At 36.7% G+C, this 18,598-nt stretch overlaps 1 protein-coding gene and 1 long non-coding RNA gene across 2 annotated transcripts in view; both read left to right on the plus strand.

Annotated features, from left to right (window-relative positions):
- Window positions 1-1,781: 1,781 nt before the first annotated feature.
- On the plus strand, window positions 1,782-4,595 carry LOC134722036 (uncharacterized). The gene is made up of 3 exons (XR_010107954.1): window positions 1,782-2,101; window positions 3,868-3,966; window positions 4,534-4,595. It is a non-coding gene; the product is annotated as an uncharacterized LOC134722036 (long non-coding RNA).
- A 3,529-nt stretch (window positions 4,596-8,124) lies between these two features.
- LOC134722037 (alpha-protein kinase vwkA-like) overlaps window positions 8,125-18,598 on the plus strand; it is a 29,704-nt gene continuing 19,230 nt past the window's right edge. The window contains exon 1 of the mRNA XM_063585457.1: window positions 8,125-8,169. The gene's annotated coding sequence lies outside the window, so the exon portion shown is untranslated. The remainder of the gene's footprint in view (window positions 8,170-18,598) is intronic.

Below are 18,598 nucleotides of genomic sequence, written 5' to 3' on the forward strand. Positions count from 1 at the left end.
TTTTAAAAACTTTAACTGTAGACTGTATGTACTGTTAACTGGAAGAAAAACTAAGTCCGTTTATAAGTAAAACACAGATACACAGGTACCAAATATTAACAAAATCATCCTTTCTAGATACTAGCTTTTGATCATAAACAAGCTTCTGTCCAAGTTTGGTACAAATTCAAAATAGTATAAGAAAGTCATTAATTCTTTAAAAAATTTAATCACAGAGTGAATGTGTTGTTTCCTGGCCTAAGTCCATTCAAAAGTATAATACGGAAAAAATGAATTTATTTTTAAACAAAATTAACTTCTGGATACTATCTTATGATCATAAACAAGCTTCTGTCCAAGTTTGATACAAACCCAGGATAGTTAAAGAAAGTTATTAAAATTTTAAAAACTTTAACCACAGAGTGAATGTAATGTTTCCCCGCTGAAAAACCGTAAGTCCATCTATAAGTAAAAAACAGAATAAATGGAATTATATTTTTGCAAACTTTATTTCTGGATACTATCTGATGATCATAAACAAGCTTCTGTCCAAGTTTGGTAGAAATCCAGTATAGGTTAAGACAGATATTTAAATTTTAAAAACTTTAACCACAGAGTGAATGTAATGTTTCCCCGCAGAAAAACTAAGTCCATTTATAAATAAAATACACAAAAAATGGAATTTTATTTTTACAAAATTTACTTTTGGATACTATCTTATGATCATAAAGAAGCTTCTGTCCAAGTTTGGTAGAAATCCAGTATAGTTTAAGAAAGTTATTAAATTTTCAAAAACTTTAACCACAGAGTGAATATTTGTGGACACCGCCGCCGCCGACGACGACGACGAAATGTAGGATCGCTTAGTCTCGCTTTTTCGACTAAAGTCGAAGGCTCGACAAAAAATTAATATTGAAAAAAAGCCTTTAAAATATTTAGCAATGCGATCATTGCTGTAAAGGAAGGGTTAAAAGTGCAAACTCGGACCACTAGTGAAACCCGTCATATTTTCAATGTGTGGAAAATCCAATGTCAATATAGTTGTGATATATGGCTTGATATAATAATGGATTGGGAAACGTCTCTTTTCTTACCGACCGGAGACAATTAAAAACTATAGGCATGAAATATTTGCCGCTGGACGTTAAGCAACCAACAACCAATCGATCAACAATTAAAAAACTAAAAAACTATGGAATATGTTAATTTTACACCCCATAAAAGCATGGCCAAACATAAAATATTAAATTACGGTATACTGAATTGTCTTCATGACATAAATTATGATGTGATGTCCCGTTTGTTATAGAACAGAGACATATAATACTATGATATGTCCCTTGTTATAAGATCATTATTTTCCAAAGTATATAATAAATAGAAAATATTAGTAACGGTTTTAACTTATATGTGGTAGAGAAATCCACAACTGATCTACCAGCTTTCCTGACAAAAGATTAACTGAAATCTAAAACCTCACTATTGACATGGGCATACTTCTAACAAGTATATATAAGTTTACACGACCAAAAGGACAACTTTAGGAAATTAGCAATGGTAAAGGAATGGTTGTCCCTTTTCACTAAAACTTAGCAGATAGAGTAGCACGTGTTAAACCTGGGACTGTTGTCAATATATTATATCCAAGGTTTTTTCATTGTTGATTTTTCAACAAAAAGGTGAATTATGTTTTCCGCAATCGTCATTGATATACATATGTAACGCTTTATCAATTACCGCTTTTACTTATTGTCGTCTATGACGTTGCTATGGCTCTGTCGGACAACGACAACTTCCGTTATACCATCTGAAACTTTGGTTCTCAAAGAGCAAGTCGTCCCTTCCCCTCCCCTTCCCTTTTTATTAATTTTGTGTGTTTTTTTTCTTTTTCGGCACTTTTTTATTCATTTAATCTTAGCATTTCTTTTAATTCTTCAATTGAAATTTTAAAAAAGAAAATTAGGAACACTCGCTTTTTTTTTAAATTGTCCCGTCCCCTTTTACTTTTTACGTTTCATATATAGACACAACTTTAGACAAATATTTTGAAAAAATGTTAGAAATACTCAAATAGAAAGAAGGAAAATGGATTTAAACGAAGAACAGCAAAGAAGACAGAAAGGTAAATATTTTTTATTCAATTGTATCTATTTACTTTAAGAAAGTTATATTTAAGTTTAAGAAAATAAATGTCACGATTATCTGAATGAATATAAATATGTGCCCCTATATTATAACTTATTAATTTGATATGAGGTGTCACATATATGCAAGAATATTAACAAATAGACGGATGTGTGGTATGCTACAACGAAGCAGCTCACAAACTACAACTATATATAACCCAGGAATAAAAGAGGTCTGCATATACAGTCTTAAGCACATTTCAGTTTCTATATATGCATCATTTGCCAAGCTTTATACAATTCCATTATACAATGTTAACATTTAGTATATGCATTTGGATAAATTGAAGTGTATCGAATACGTCAACAGGACCGCAACCCAACTACAATGATAAAAAAGTGCATATAGAGGTCAACATACAGGTTTCAACAATAAAACGTTTTTGGAATAATTTGTCAAGTTTATAAAGCTATAGATCGTTTTCCATTTACTGGTATTTCGAAAGACAAATCTATTTAGTATAATGATATATTTTCAAATGTACAGAAACGTACAGAAATTCATTGAAAAATGGACAGAGATGTATAATTACATTCGTATTTGACATGGTAATCTATTTTGGAAGAAGTCAAACCTACCCGTTTTTATTTTGATATTTATGGAAATTTTAAGTAATAAATATGTTTGTTAAGCACCCGAGTCTAAATAGTCATGAATAAATTAAGCGAAACTGTCAAGAATATCCACCAAAAACCAAAATAAAAAAATCCATCAAATAGCTGAAATCATGGAAAATATGAAATAAGACAACGAGGTTCCCATCTCGGGACAGTCACATGAGCAAGTGAGTAAGTAAGTAAGTATTTTTTTTATTATAGTGACATGTATAATCACATTTCAGTACAGTAGTCAGTACAATATATTATACACACAATAAAATACACCCGACCCATTGAGTCCATAAGTCACTTTCAAAATATAAACGTAATTCTTTTATCACGGATTTCAAACAAAATAATGAAAAGTAAAATTAAGCTAAATTCAAAATAATTAATGAGCATGTGGCAGGGTCGTATTTTTTTTTAATGTAAAAAAAAAACCAAGCCTCGCAGTATTGCTGATGCACTAAAAGTTATTATTACATTAATTTAATCCGCTGATATGAAATCATCCTATTAAAAACATCATGAAATGGAGGCCTTTATTTACCAAAGCTTTGCACTTTAAACTAAATAAATCATTGATTAATAAAATGATTGGTTTAATATACATTTCCTTGCATTTTTTCTTACAATACAAACTTGATATTACAGTGTTCTCACTTTTCTGTGATGAAATATGATCAAATTACCATATGCTAAAATTCATTAATACGAATTAAACCGTCTGCTATCTTAACTAATTCGGCACTTGTTTAAATCTATTAGGATTACTCTGGACCACAACAAAGATCAATCATCAATATAATTCTTAATAATATCTTCAATTGATCCTGCATCAAATTTCAATACTCTCCCAAACCAGAGGGCAAGGTGCTAATTAACCGGTCATTCATTGATATACTCAAGAAACCTGATAACTAATGATTATTCATTTATATTTCATGTTTATCCAATCAATAGCAATAATATAATTCAGCGTGAGATCTGTTATGTCAATCTCCTCATTTCCAATACACTAATCGAAGTCTGTTTCACCGTTATGTGTATTGATTGTTACTTCAGCCTCGTAGTGATAAATGTTAATGATTTGTTTCCATAGATCAAAGGAGGAGAGAAAAAACATACAGGAAGATAAAAAGATCAGAGATCATCACAGAAGAACAGAAAGAGAGAACAAATACAGTTGGGAACAATCTTGGTAAGACTTAGTTCACATTAGAATGTTTCTAAACATATATTTTCTTTGAATTTATGAACTAAATTAAGTATTTCCTCATAAACTGCATGTGTATCCAATATAAGTATTGCATTATAATGTCAATAATTACGAGATGTGTTTTATTTTCCGACTTTCTACAAGGCATTGAAATTGCTCGAATTTCCCATTACTCAAACGATTTAACTTGAAATAATCTAATACAGTTTTGTTAAATTCATGAAAAATCAATTACACTGATAAAGGTACATACATATATGAGTTACCTTTGATTTTGTAGATACATATGTTACAAAATTTATTTTTTGTTGTAACGTTTAAATTGCTTTTCATGAAATCGAAAGTTCTTATAGTTGGAAAGTACAACTTGAAAAATTCCATGAATGAGATAAGAATATGATAAATTACATTACTTTAAACAAAATAGAGCTGCATTTTGTTTACAGTATATTAAAACAAAAGTGTGCTGTTTAACTTCACAGTACACAGAAATCATCTCTACATACCAAGTAGTTTCGTGACTACATCTGTTTATGTTTTACTCATTAGATAGATAAGAAGATGTTGTAACAGTCAAAACACACTTCAAACAAAGCTTAGAAAAACTGCAGGTAAGACGATCTATTAGTTAACTTAATTATAGCTAAACGGTGCTAAAACACCTCAAACATGTGTACATGACTTTTGAAATAAGTGTCAAATTTAATTTATAGCCAATTTTAAGGTTGCTGTTTACATATATAAAGAATATTGCTGCATGCATATGTGAATAAACGATAACATGGAATATATGTCAGAGAAGCAGCAACCCGATAATACAATTAAATACATAAAAACATCTCGTTATAAATCAGTTACAAAAACAAAATATCCCTCAGTTTAGCCGAATGAATAAGCCAGCCTCTGTAAATCGTCTTCAAAATGGACCTGATTCTATCTCTACTCTTAGTCGCAATGGGAAAGATCCACCGATAACCTGTTAGTGGCCTTGGAAATATACCCTTTTCAAAAATTATTTTTAATGCATCATCGGAATAGCAGTCACATAAGATGCAAGTTTCAAACTTAATAAAAAAAAATTTATTCAATATTAGTCCCTAATTATCGAATCTTTAAAGTTGTGCTAGTAATTAAATTCGAAGGTTGTAATTTTATTTAATTTCAAAGGTTGACACCGGATCTGCGGGTATAGGTTCTGCGAAAAAATGGCAGAAAATTATAAATTACGATAATAATAAATGTGTATTAGGAAGGATGTGTTATTGATTGTTTTATGGCCTCATTCTCATACAGGGAATTTAACACATTTTTATGCGTTTTTTAATCTTTTTTTAACACTTAAAATGAAGTAAACGGAAATGGAAAATAAATAAACTGATTATAAATTAACTTCGGCTAAATTGATCACCAACGTGCACGCTGTGTAAATCCTGTCGATACCGCGGCCTGTATGTATTGATTTATACTTACCTTTTTGTGTATTGCCTTACAATGTACTATTGATTTATATATATCTTCTTCCAACATCTGTTCATGTTATACAATAACTATTAACTGCACATACCGATAACATGCACTTATCAGCGGCACGTGCGCTAAATATCAAGATTTCAAACGTTTCAAATCATTAGAACACTCGCTTTTATAGTTTTATCTATTTTATGAGAAGCATACTTTTGATAAGACATGAATGCTACGTTAGGCGGAACGCGTTTCGAATTCCTTTCGTCTCATGCATTTTTACACCACGAAAGCCTTAAATAATTAAAAATATACTTATATTATAAGGTATGGTAGTATCATCGTTATGTTTTGGAATTTATGAATTTCACTCTTTGGTTTACTAGAACATGTAGGTGCCATATATTACGTAAAGGCGAATCAATAGAGTAGGAAACGAAAGCGGGGAATATGTCATAGCGACATCAACTCGACCGAAGAGCAGAAAAAGTAAAATCACAAAAATACTGAACTCCGAGGAAAACAGCCCACGGTCATGGATCTTCAATGCAGCGAGAAAATCCCGCTCCCTATCAAACAATAATGTATCATAGTTTGCATGCTAATGCGGCGTAAAGCAACCAACAATCAATCAATCAATCATAGTTTGCGAGATGGACACAACTAACACCAAACTCCATAACATACAAACGAACCAAAATAAACTACGCACACTCACAATACTAACAAAGGCTAGAAGTTCCCAGTTTGGGATATGCACAAAAATGCAGCGGGTACAAGCAAACATTTTGGTTTTCTGAAAAAGTTATAACAACCTTTAATGTATACGCTTATCTCTATCAAAGACGTGTGTTTAATAAAAAAAAATCCCTATTCGACCTAATCTAACATTTTCCGTAGAACTCATCACAGAAAGATCAGCTTCCGCTTATATTTATCGCGACAACAGCCAAAATCTAAATTCGTTTTTGAAAAATAATTATTAATTTCTATAATTTCTAATGTTTTAATTGTATTCTTACTGACGTTTGTCAATCGGTTGCATAGACCACCTTTCTTCATTGAAACAGTATGCAACCCCCCCCCCCCCAAAAAAAAAGCCAGCGAATCAATGCCATCAAAGACGGGCGGATCCAGCCATTTTTAAAAGGGGGTCCATGACACAGGATAAAAAGGGGGGGTCCAACAGTATGTCCCCCGGCATTCAAATGCATTCATTGTCGCAGAAAAAAATGGGAGTTCGAACCCAACCAAATCTTCAAATACATAAGATGTAAAAAATAAATGAAATAATAACTTACATGTTGTTTATGTCTTGGAGACAGTATGATATCGGCTATAAATTTTTAACAATTGATACAGATATGGTCGGAAATTAATAATATAACAATTATAGCCCATTTATGAGATCAACACAGGATATATATCGACCCAAAGAAGTATATTGACCTCGTGCCTCGTCCTCAGTCAATATTCTTTTAGGTCAACATATCCTTGTATCGACCTCATACAAAGGCTATACTTGTATACTATATTTTTAATATGTCGTCTATTAGACAAAGTGACTAGTCATTTTCGATTAACAATAAAGTGTAAAGAAAAACGAAACCTTTTACTACTTCACAACGTTTGGGTTTGTGTACGAAAAAGGGGAGAAGTAAAAATGTTTCGTTCTTGTGCCCTTTGGTCGTATTACCATGTTCACACAGTAGAACGTGAAGCAAAGAAGCAGTTAGTATAGTAATAAGTCTATACTAGTATATTGTACACAGCCAATTTTGAATAGGTACTATTGTTGTACTAAAAATCTGTAGTACTGAAAATTTACTTTTGATATTTAGTACTATTTCTTTACTTTAAGATTATTGTACTATTTACGTACCTGTATTTTACAGTACTTAATTTGTACTTAAAATTTTAGTACAAAAATAATACCGAAAGCGATCACAATATGTCATGTTTGAAAATCATAATTTAAAGAGATTTGAAATAGACATACTATCAAAATGCTGAAAATGTAACGTTGTAACCAAAAATATGTAGTACTTAAATTTTCAAGTACAAATCAAGTACTGTAAAATACAGGTATATAAATATTACAATAATTTTAGAGTAACAAATAGTACTGAATATGAAAAGTAGATTTCCAGTACTACACTGAGATTTTTGGTACAGACATAGTACCTATGAAAAATTGGCTGTGTTAGATTCTTGTAATGGGAATATGAAAATTTTCCACCAAGTCATGATAGTATACGTATACATTACAAAAGAGTTATTTATATGCAGTAAGAAGTACGCAATATTATCTTTTCTTTTTTGGAGCCGAGAAAAAAAATTAAACATAAAAAAAATGGGACCAATCAAATCACGAATAAAGGAGAAAATTTAAATAAAAGTCAATCATCAATATATACATAAATAGATTATTGAATTCACTTACCTTTAGGTAAAAATATATATGCTCAGGTGATATAAGTAATAAATGTTACATCATGTATAATTTAAATATTGGTAACCACCGTTTTCTTAAAATATATCTGACATCTTGCCAATCTTATTTATAAACAAAATAAAGACAAAAATACTTCAGCTTTTAGCCTGCTTTTTCTATTAATTTACTTTTTTTTTAAAAACAATGAATTAAACATGATTGATTTGTGAAAATATATATTTTTATAATTGCAGCACAAGAAGTGAACAAAAAAGAACAAAAAACATCAGGTAACACAACCAGACTCAAGCTAGCGAACAATAAGCCAGCGAACAATAAGGTGAATCAAGCTAGCGAACAATAAGCCAGCGAACAATAAGAAAACGCGCCAACATGATCATGCCCAAAAACCGAAGACTTGCAACAACACAAAACGTACTTATAAATATGATGACAAATAAATAAATATGATGACAAATAATTTCCAGTAGGAAGATGAAATGTAATTCCATTTTAACACATACAAAGTTTAATTATTTATTCGTGTACTAAATACGACTTTTTTTTAAAGCCGGGAATCTAAAAAATGTTTTAGCTATTAACCCTTTCACCTTTCTCTCTGATAAGGGATGGGTTATTATCTGTATGATAATAATAATAACAATTTATAACAACGGGTAACAATAAACTAGTGTAGCGATACAATTAGATCGTCAAGCTTATAGAAATTATTCGATTGAAAAGAAAAGCTGATAACCATTATATTCACTTTTCGCCTAAGAACAAGCTAGTTCAGGAAATTATTCATAAGTAAATAGTCACTCTAGTAATTTATTTATTACATTCTTATAAGAAAAGCGGTAAGTGTAAAAACAACACACGTCAAATACAACGAGAACGATTTGACACAAATATTTTGGTTAATCTAAACAAAAAATTATTTAGATTCAAGCCTATGTAAAATAACTATAATCCGTAAACATTTCCCTACGGCAAAGTCCCGGATGTGGTAGGGTCGGCAAAGTCCCGGATGTTGTAGGGTGACCCCTAAGTTGGGGTCGGTTGACCCTACCCTCCCCCTTCTTTAATTCATAGTCAAGTCCCTACGGCAAAGCTTTTAACCACACTAGGTACACTCGATAGGCAATTGCCTAAGCTTGCCTGGGTCCATAGATCCAGCTGGTGGGTAAAGTTACGGAACTTTTTTTTTGGAGGTCCAAAGTTGGGGTAGGGTGACCCTACCATCCCCCTTCTTTCCTTCACAAAATTTTCCCTACGGCAAAGCTTTTTTGCCCACTAGGTACAAATGATAGACACTTGCCTAAGGTTACCTGGGCCCAAATACCCAGGTGGGTAAAGTTACGGAACTTTTTTTTTGGAGGTCCAAAGTTGGGGTAGGGTGACCCTACCATCCCCCTTCTTTCCTTCACAAAATTTTCCCTACGGCAAAGCTTTTTTGCCCACTAGGTACAAATGATAGACACTTGCCTAAGGTTACCTGGGCCCAAATACCCAGGTGGGTAAAGTTACGGAACTTTTTTTTTGGAGGTCCAAAGTTGGGGTAGGGTGACCCTACCATCCCCCTTCTTTCCTTCACAAAATTTTCCCTACGGCAAAGCTTTTTTGCCCACTAGGTACAAATGATAGACACTTGCCTAAGGTTACCTGGGCCCAAATACCCAGGTGGGTAAAGTTACGGAACTTTTTTTTTGGAGGTCCAAAGTTGGGGTAGGGTGACCCTACCATCCCCCTTCTTTCCTTCACAAAATTTTCCCTACGGCAAAGCTTTTTTGCCCACTAGGTACAAATGATAGACACTTGCCTAAGGTTACCTGGGCCCAAATACCCAGGTGGGTAAAGTTACGGAACTTTTTTTTTGGAGGTCCAAAGTTGGGGTAGGGTGACCCTACCATCCCCCTTCTTTCCTTCACAAAATTTTCCCTACGGCAAAGCTTTTTTGCCCACTAGGTACAAATGATAGACACTTGCCTAAGGTTACCTGGGCCCAAATACCCAGGTGGGTAAAGTTACGGAACTTTTTTTTTGGAGGTCCAAAGTTGGGGTAGGGTGACCCTACCATCCCCCTTCTTTCCTTCACAAAATTTTCCCTACGGCAAAGCTTTTTTGCCCACTAGGTACAAATGATAGACACTTGCCTAAGGTTACCTGGGCCCAAATACCCAGGTGGGTAAAGTTACGGAACTTTTTTTTTGGAGGTCCAAAGTTGGGGTAGGGTGACCCTACCATCCCCCTTCTTTCCTTCACAAAATTTTCCCTACGGCAAAGCTTTTTTGCCCACTAGGTACAAATGATAGACACTTGCCTAAGGTTACCTGGGCCCAAATACCCAGGTGGGTAAAGTTACGGAACTTTTTTTTTGGAGGTCCAAAGTTGGGGTAGGGTGACCCTACCATCCCCCTTCTTTCCTTCACAAAATTTTCCCTACGGCAAAGCTTTTTTGCCCACTAGGTACAAATGATAGACACTTGCCTAAGGTTACCTGGGCCCAAATACCCAGGTGGGTAAAGTTACGGAACTTTTTTTTTGGAGGTCCAAAGTTGGGGTAGGGTGACCCTACCATCCCCCTTCTTTCCTTCACAAAATTTTCCCTACGGCAAAGCTTTTTTGCCCACTAGGTACAAATGATAGACACTTGCCTAAGGTTACCTGGGCCCAAATACCCAGGTGGGTAAAGTTACGGAACTTTTTTTTTGGAGGTCCAAAGTTGGGGTAGGGTGACCCTACCATCCCCCTTCTTTCCTTCACAAAATTTTCCCTACGGCAAAGCTTTTTTGCCCACTAGGTACAAATGATAGACACTTGCCTAAGGTTACCTGGGCCCAAATACCCAGGTGGGTAAAGTTACGGAACTTTTTTTTTGGAGGTCCAAAGTTGGGGTAGGGTGACCCTACCATCCCCCTTCTTTCCTTCACAAAATTTTCCCTACGGCAAAGCTTTTTTGCCCACTAGGTACAAATGATAGACACTTGCCTAAGGTTACCTGGGCCCAAATACCCAGGTGGGTAAAGTTACGGAACTTTTTTTTTGGAGGTCCAAAGTTGGGGTAGGGTGACCCTACCATCCCCCTTCTTTCCTTCACAAAATTTTCCCTACGGCAAAGCTTTTTTGCCCACTAGGTACAAATGATAGACACTTGCCTAAGGTTACCTGGGCCCAAATACCCAGGTGGGTAAAGTTACGGAACTTTTTTTTTGGAGGTCCAAAGTTGGGGTAGGGTGACCCTACCATCCCCCTTCTTTCCTTCACAAAATTTTCCCTACGGCAAAGCTTTTTTGCCCACTAGGTACAAATGATAGACACTTGCCTAAGGTTACCTGGGCCCAAATACCCAGGTGGGTAAAGTTACGGAACTTTTTTTTTGGAGGTCCAAAGTTGGGGTAGGGTGACCCTACCATCCCCCTTCTTTCCTTCACAAAATTTTCCCTACGGCAAAGCTTTTTTGCCCACTAGGTACAAATGATAGACACTTGCCTAAGGTTACCTGGGCCCAAATACCCAGGTGGGTAAAGTTACGGAACTTTTTTTTTGGAGGTCCAAAGTTGGGGTAGGGTGACCCTACCATCCCCCTTCTTTCCTTCACAAAATTTTCCCTACGGCAAAGCTTTTTTGCCCACTAGGTACAAATGATAGACACTTGCCTAAGGTTACCTGGGCCCAAATACCCAGGTGGGTAAAGTTACGGAACTTTTTTTTTGGAGGTCCAAAGTTGGGGTAGGGTGACCCTACCATCCCCCTTCTTTCCTTCACAAAATTTTCCCTACGGCAAAGCTTTTTTGCCCACTAGGTACAAATGATAGACACTTGCCTAAGGTTACCTGGGCCCAAATACCCAGGTGGGTAAAGTTACGGAACTTTTTTTTTGGAGGTCCAAAGTTGGGGTAGGGTGACCCTACCATCCCCCTTCTTTCCTTCACAAAATTTTCCCTACGGCAAAGCTTTTTTGCCCACTAGGTACAAATGATAGACACTTGCCTAAGGTTACCTGGGCCCAAATACCCAGGTGGGTAAAGTTACGGAACTTTTTTTTTGGAGGTCCAAAGTTGGGGTAGGGTGACCCTACCATCCCCCTTCTTTCCTTCACAAAATTTTCCCTACGGCAAAGCTTTTTTGCCCACTAGGTACAAATGATAGACACTTGCCTAAGGTTACCTGGGCCCAAATACCCAGGTGGGTAAAGTTACGGAACTTTTTTTTTGGAGGTCCAAAGTTGGGGTAGGGTGACCCTACCATCCCCCTTCTTTCCTTCACAAAATTTTCCCTACGGCAAAGCTTTTTTGCCCACTAGGTACAAATGATAGACACTTGCCTAAGGTTACCTGGGCCCAAATACCCAGGTGGGTAAAGTTACGGAACTTTTTTTTTGGAGGTCCAAAGTTGGGGTAGGGTGACCCTACCATCCCCCTTCTTTCCTTCACAAAATTTTCCCTACGGCAAAGCTTTTTTGCCCACTAGGTACAAATGATAGACACTTGCCTAAGGTTACCTGGGCCCAAATACCCAGGTGGGTAAAGTTACGGAACTTTTTTTTTGGAGGTCCAAAGTTGGGGTAGGGTGACCCTACCATCCCCCTTCTTTCCTTCACAAAATTTTCCCTACGGCAAAGCTTTTTTGCCCACTAGGTACAAATGATAGACACTTGCCTAAGGTTACCTGGGCCCAAATACCCAGGTGGGTAAAGTTACGGAACTTTTTTTTTGGAGGTCCAAAGTTGGGGTAGGGTGACCCTACCATCCCCCTTCTTTCCTTCACAAAATTTTCCCTACGGCAAAGCTTTTTTGCCCACTAGGTACAAATGATAGACACTTGCCTAAGGTTACCTGGGCCCAAATACCCAGGTGGGTAAAGTTACGGAACTTTTTTTTTGGAGGTCCAAAGTTGGGGTAGGGTGACCCTACCATCCCCCTTCTTTCCTTCACAAAATTTTCCCTACGGCAAAGCTTTTTTGCCCACTAGGTACAAATGATAGACACTTGCCTAAGGTTACCTGGGCCCAAATACCCAGGTGGGTAAAGTTACGGAACTTTTTTTTTGGAGGTCCAAAGTTGGGGTAGGGTGACCCTACCATCCCCCTTCTTTCCTTCACAAAATTTTCCCTACGGCAAAGCTTTTTTGCCCACTAGGTACAAATGATAGACACTTGCCTAAGGTTACCTGGGCCCAAATACCCAGGTGGGTAAAGTTACGGAACTTTTTTTTTGGAGGTCCAAAGTTGGGGTAGGGTGACCCTACCATCCCCCTTCTTTCCTTCACAAAATTTTCCCTACGGCAAAGCTTTTTTGCCCACTAGGTACAAATGATAGACACTTGCCTAAGGTTACCTGGGCCCAAATACCCAGGTGGGTAAAGTTACGGAACTTTTTTTTTGGAGGTCCAAAGTTGGGGTAGGGTGACCCTACCATCCCCCTTCTTTCCTTCACAAAATTTTCCCTACGGCAAAGCTTTTTTGCCCACTAGGTACAAATGATAGACACTTGCCTAAGGTTACCTGGGCCCAAATACCCAGGTGGGTAAAGTTACGGAACTTTTTTTTTGGAGGTCCAAAGTTGGGGTAGGGTGACCCTACCATCCCCCTTCTTTCCTTCACAAAATTTTCCCTACGGCAAAGCTTTTTTGCCCACTAGGTACAAATGATAGACACTTGCCTAAGGTTACCTGGGCCCAAATACCCAGGTGGGTAAAGTTACGGAACTTTTTTTTTGGAGGTCCAAAGTTGGGGTAGGGTGACCCTACCATCCCCCTTCTTTCCTTCACAAAATTTTCCCTACGGCAAAGCTTTTTTGCCCACTAGGTACAAATGATAGACACTTGCCTAAGGTTACCTGGGCCCAAATACCCAGGTGGGTAAAGTTACGGAACTTTTTTTTTGGAGGTCCAAAGTTGGGGTAGGGTGACCCTACCATCCCCCTTCTTTCCTTCACAAAATTTTCCCTACGGCAAAGCTTTTTTGCCCACTAGGTACAAATGATAGACACTTGCCTAAGGTTACCTGGGCCCAAATACCCAGGTGGGTAAAGTTACGGAACTTTTTTTTTGGAGGTCCAAAGTTGGGGTAGGGTGACCCTACCATCCCCCTTCTTTCCTTCACAAAATTTTCCCTACGGCAAAGCTTTTTTGCCCACTAGGTACAAATGATAGACACTTGCCTAAGGTTACCTGGGCCCAAATACCCAGGTGGGTAAAGTTACGGAACTTTTTTTTTGGAGGTCCAAAGTTGGGGTAGGGTGACCCTACCATCCCCCTTCTTTCCTTCACAAAATTTTCCCTACGGCAAAGCTTTTTTGCCCACTAGGTACAAATGATAGACACTTGCCTAAGGTTACCTGGGCCCAAATACCCAGGTGGGTAAAGTTACGGAACTTTTTTTTTGGAGGTCCAAAGTTGGGGTAGGGTGACCCTACCATCCCCCTTCTTTCCTTCACAAAATTTTCCCTACGGCAAAGCTTTTTTGCCCACTAGGTACAAATGATAGACACTTGCCTAAGGTTACCTGGGCCCAAATACCCAGGTGGGTAAAGTTACGGAACTTTTTTTTTGGAGGTCCAAAGTTGGGGTAGGGTGACCCTACCATCCCCCTTCTTTCCTTCACAAAATTTTCCCTACGGCAAAGCTTTTTTGCCCACTAGGTACAAATGATAGACACTTGCCTAAGGTTACCTGGGCCCAAATACCCAGGTGGGTAAAGTTACGGAACTTTTTTTTTGGAGGTCCAAAGTTGGGGTAGGGTGACCCTACCATCCCCCTTCTTTCCTTCACAAAATTTTCCCTACGGCAAAGCTTTTTTGCCCACTAGGTACAAATGATAGACACTTGCCTAAGGTTACCTGGGCCCAAATACCCAGGTGGGTAAAGTTACGGAACTTTTTTTTTGGAGGTCCAAAGTTGGGGTAGGGTGACCCTACCATCCCCCTTCTTTCCTTCACAAAATTTTCCCTACGGCAAAGCTTTTTTGCCCACTAGGTACAAATGATAGACACTTGCCTAAGGTTACCTGGGCCCAAATACCCAGGTGGGTAAAGTTACGGAACTTTTTTTTTGGAGGTCCAAAGTTGGGGTAGGGTGACCCTACCATCCCCCTTCTTTCCTTCACAAAATTTTCCCTACGGCAAAGCTTTTTTGCCCACTAGGTACAAATGATAGACACTTGCCTAAGGTTACCTGGGCCCAAATACCCAGGTGGGTAAAGTTACGGAACTTTTTTTTTGGAGGTCCAAAGTTGGGGTAGGGTGACCCTACCATCCCCCTTCTTTCCTTCACAAAATTTTCCCTACGGCAAAGCTTTTTTGCCCACTAGGTACAAATGATAGACACTTGCCTAAGGTTACCTGGGCCCAAATACCCAGGTGGGTAAAGTTACGGAACTTTTTTTTTGGAGGTCCAAAGTTGGGGTAGGGTGACCCTACCATCCCCCTTCTTTCCTTCACAAAATTTTCCCTACGGCAAAGCTTTTTTGCCCACTAGGTACAAATGATAGACACTTGCCTAAGGTTACCTGGGCCCAAATACCCAGGTGGGTAAAGTTACGGAACTTTTTTTTTGGAGGTCCAAAGTTGGGGTAGGGTGACCCTACCATCCCCCTTCTTTCCTTCACAAAATTTTCCCTACGGCAAAGCTTTTTTGCCCACTAGGTACAAATGATAGACACTTGCCTAAGGTTACCTGGGCCCAAATACCCAGGTGGGTAAAGTTACGGAACTTTTTTTTTGGAGGTCCAAAGTTGGGGTAGGGTGACCCTACCATCCCCCTTCTTTCCTTCACAAAATTTTCCCTACGGCAAAGCTTTTTTGCCCACTAGGTACAAATGATAGACACTTGCCTAAGGTTACCTGGGCCCAAATACCCAGGTGGGTAAAGTTACGGAACTTTTTTTTTGGAGGTCCAAAGTTGGGGTAGGGTGACCCTACCATCCCCCTTCTTTCCTTCACAAAATTTTCCCTACGGCAAAGCTTTTTTGCCCACTAGGTACAAATGATAGACACTTGCCTAAGGTTACCTGGGCCCAAATACCCAGGTGGGTAAAGTTACGGAACTTTTTTTTTGGAGGTCCAAAGTTGGGGTAGGGTGAACAACGTACAAAGATGCGCCCCCTACATTGATACATAATATAGTTCTCAGTTATTAAACAAAAAGAGGAAAGAAATCTGCTTTATCAACAGAAGTAATTTGTTTCAAACGCTTTTATTTTTGAAAGGTTATCGTCTTAATAGTTTATACATTGTCTATATGTTAAGTATACAGAAAATGTTATTTAAGGAACTACTTTACAGGATGCCGAAAGTAAGGAAAGCCATTTCACACAACACATAATTTCTAGTTGGAAAGTTGAACACCGTTTACACTTTAGATGCATAAACATAACACAGAAATGTATCAGCACAATATACATTTGTCAACAATCAACAGTCAACTGACGACAATTAATACTGAAGTAGATCTGAATGAGCGATTTATTTTTGAGGAAAGTCTTTGTAAAAATAAACGAATGTCGGTTGCGGACGACTACGGATTACAAACGACGGACATCATTTTTTTTTAAAAGCTCACATTGACCCTGTAGAGCACGTTAGATATGAAAGTGGATGTGTTTTTATTAATACATACAATTACTTTAGACTATTATTTTCTACTAAGCTAGCCTAATAACCCAATTAACCCCGTATATTTGATTAAACATTCTTGTTACTGAAAAAACATGTTGTTAGTGAAGCTGATAATACTAATTTGTTTTTACTTTTATAGTATGGAACTGTAGATTCATGTGACATAAAAAAAAAACCAGAAATATTGTTTACCGTTCCCAGAAATTTAGAAAACGATCCTGTTATACTTATCGATCCGTCAAATAAACTTGTTTTAAAAAGTTACCAAATCAACACTGTCTATAATTGTTTTCATGGGTCTCAATATCGATTTTATTATCAGTATATTAAAAGCAAACTAAATATTACTATTATGTTATATACATTTACCAATTCATAGATCTACGATCTGTCGATACCTGTATCGTCATAACACAAGGCCATGTTTTTTTCTAACTGGTTATGATGTTTTACACTAAATCCATTGGATGTTGGATGTATACTGATTGATAAGTTAGTCTCAGATGCATGATTCTTTTCATTAGTGGCTTTAAACTAACGGTCAGTAACTGCGAGTACTATAAGGTATGTACTCAGTGTCTTTTCTTGCTTTTAGGATGTACAAGTACCAGGTCACGTCCAATTGTATTTTCAATATTTGTATTGTTATCCATCTGATGAGTTTGGCTTTGTTCAAATGATTTTGATAGTTCGTTCTTATATTGTACTATTATACCAATGTAACAGGTTAGTTAGGGTAGGGATCCCGCTTAAATGTTTAACCCCGCCACATTCTTATAGATGTACCTGTCCGACGACAGGAGCCTGTAATTCAGTAATTGTCGTTTGTTCTTGTGTTTCAAAATCTGTTTTTCCGTTCATTTTTTGTACATAAATTAGGCTGTAAGTTTTCTCTTTAAAGTTTTGATTTTTTTTACATTGTCATTTCGGGGCCTTTTAGAGCTGACTAGGCTGAATTGGATGTGCTTATTGTTGAAGGCCGTACGGTGACCTATAGTTGTTACTTATTTTGTCATTCGGTCTCTTGTTGAGAGTTGTTTCTTTGGCAATCATATAACATATTATGTTTTATATTTCCAAAATGGAAACACAATGTTTGGCAATGCAAAGAATAAAAAACTGTTAATATAAACAACATTGATTTAAAATCTGAATGTTTGTTTCGCTAAGTTCGTAAATTAATGTTAAAAGAATTCTTGTCATAAGAATTTCATCTTAAGGAGGTTCGTTTTTTGGTTTCAAAATAACAAGCTTTTCATAACACTAGTATATAAAGATAGGAGTTGACAAAGGAACCAAAAGAGCAAAAGTAAAATAAAGGTCAATGTGCTTCTTTTGAGATATAAGCCATTGGAATTTCAGCGGGAAATGTTATCTCTTGCCTTTTCATAGCTTTATCATTGACAAGTTAAAGTTCTCTAAAGCTGTTCAAGATAACAACGATTTTATAAGACTTTTACAGATGACTTTTAATGATACATGTTCAAGATTTATAAAAAGAAAAATGGGGATCAATGAGCAAAATGTGAAAGTACATTCAAATGGATAAAACCATAAATTCTGACAAAAATTCCAAAACATGACAATCGAAGGTTTTAATATGCTCACTTCATAAACGTTTTATGCAAGTGTAGATTTTGTCTAGTTCATCTCGCAACATCAGCATTCGGAAATTCCTAATCAGAAAAAAACCTTCTACAACAGGAAACATCTTGACATTAAACATAGTTTATGTTTCAAAAACTAGAAATAAACACTAAGATGATCCTTATAAGTTATGCAAAATAAAAAGAACAATCAGAAAACAAGCATACATCTGCGGGAATTTGTCGCGCTGTTTAATATTGCAGAGTTGTAGAAGGAATCAAGTAGTTGTTTGGATGTTGATCCTTATGACATATTTGGTCCGCAGTTTTACTATTCTTGATTCATGGTACTTAGAAAGAATTGCCAACATCTGGCAATGCACGATCTCCTAGAAGTTTTTAACTAATCTAATAATGTCTATCAATAAAATGCACTTTAAGAATCATATATTTTTTAACCTTGTAAACATCGTAACAATGATGATCCAGTTCCTTTATCAGGGAACTATCAGTTG

The sequence above is a fragment of the Mytilus trossulus genome, chromosome 6 (genome assembly GCF_036588685.1).
Source record: "Mytilus trossulus isolate FHL-02 chromosome 6, PNRI_Mtr1.1.1.hap1, whole genome shotgun sequence".
NCBI classification, from domain to species: Eukaryota; Metazoa; Mollusca; class Bivalvia; order Mytilida; family Mytilidae; genus Mytilus; species Mytilus trossulus.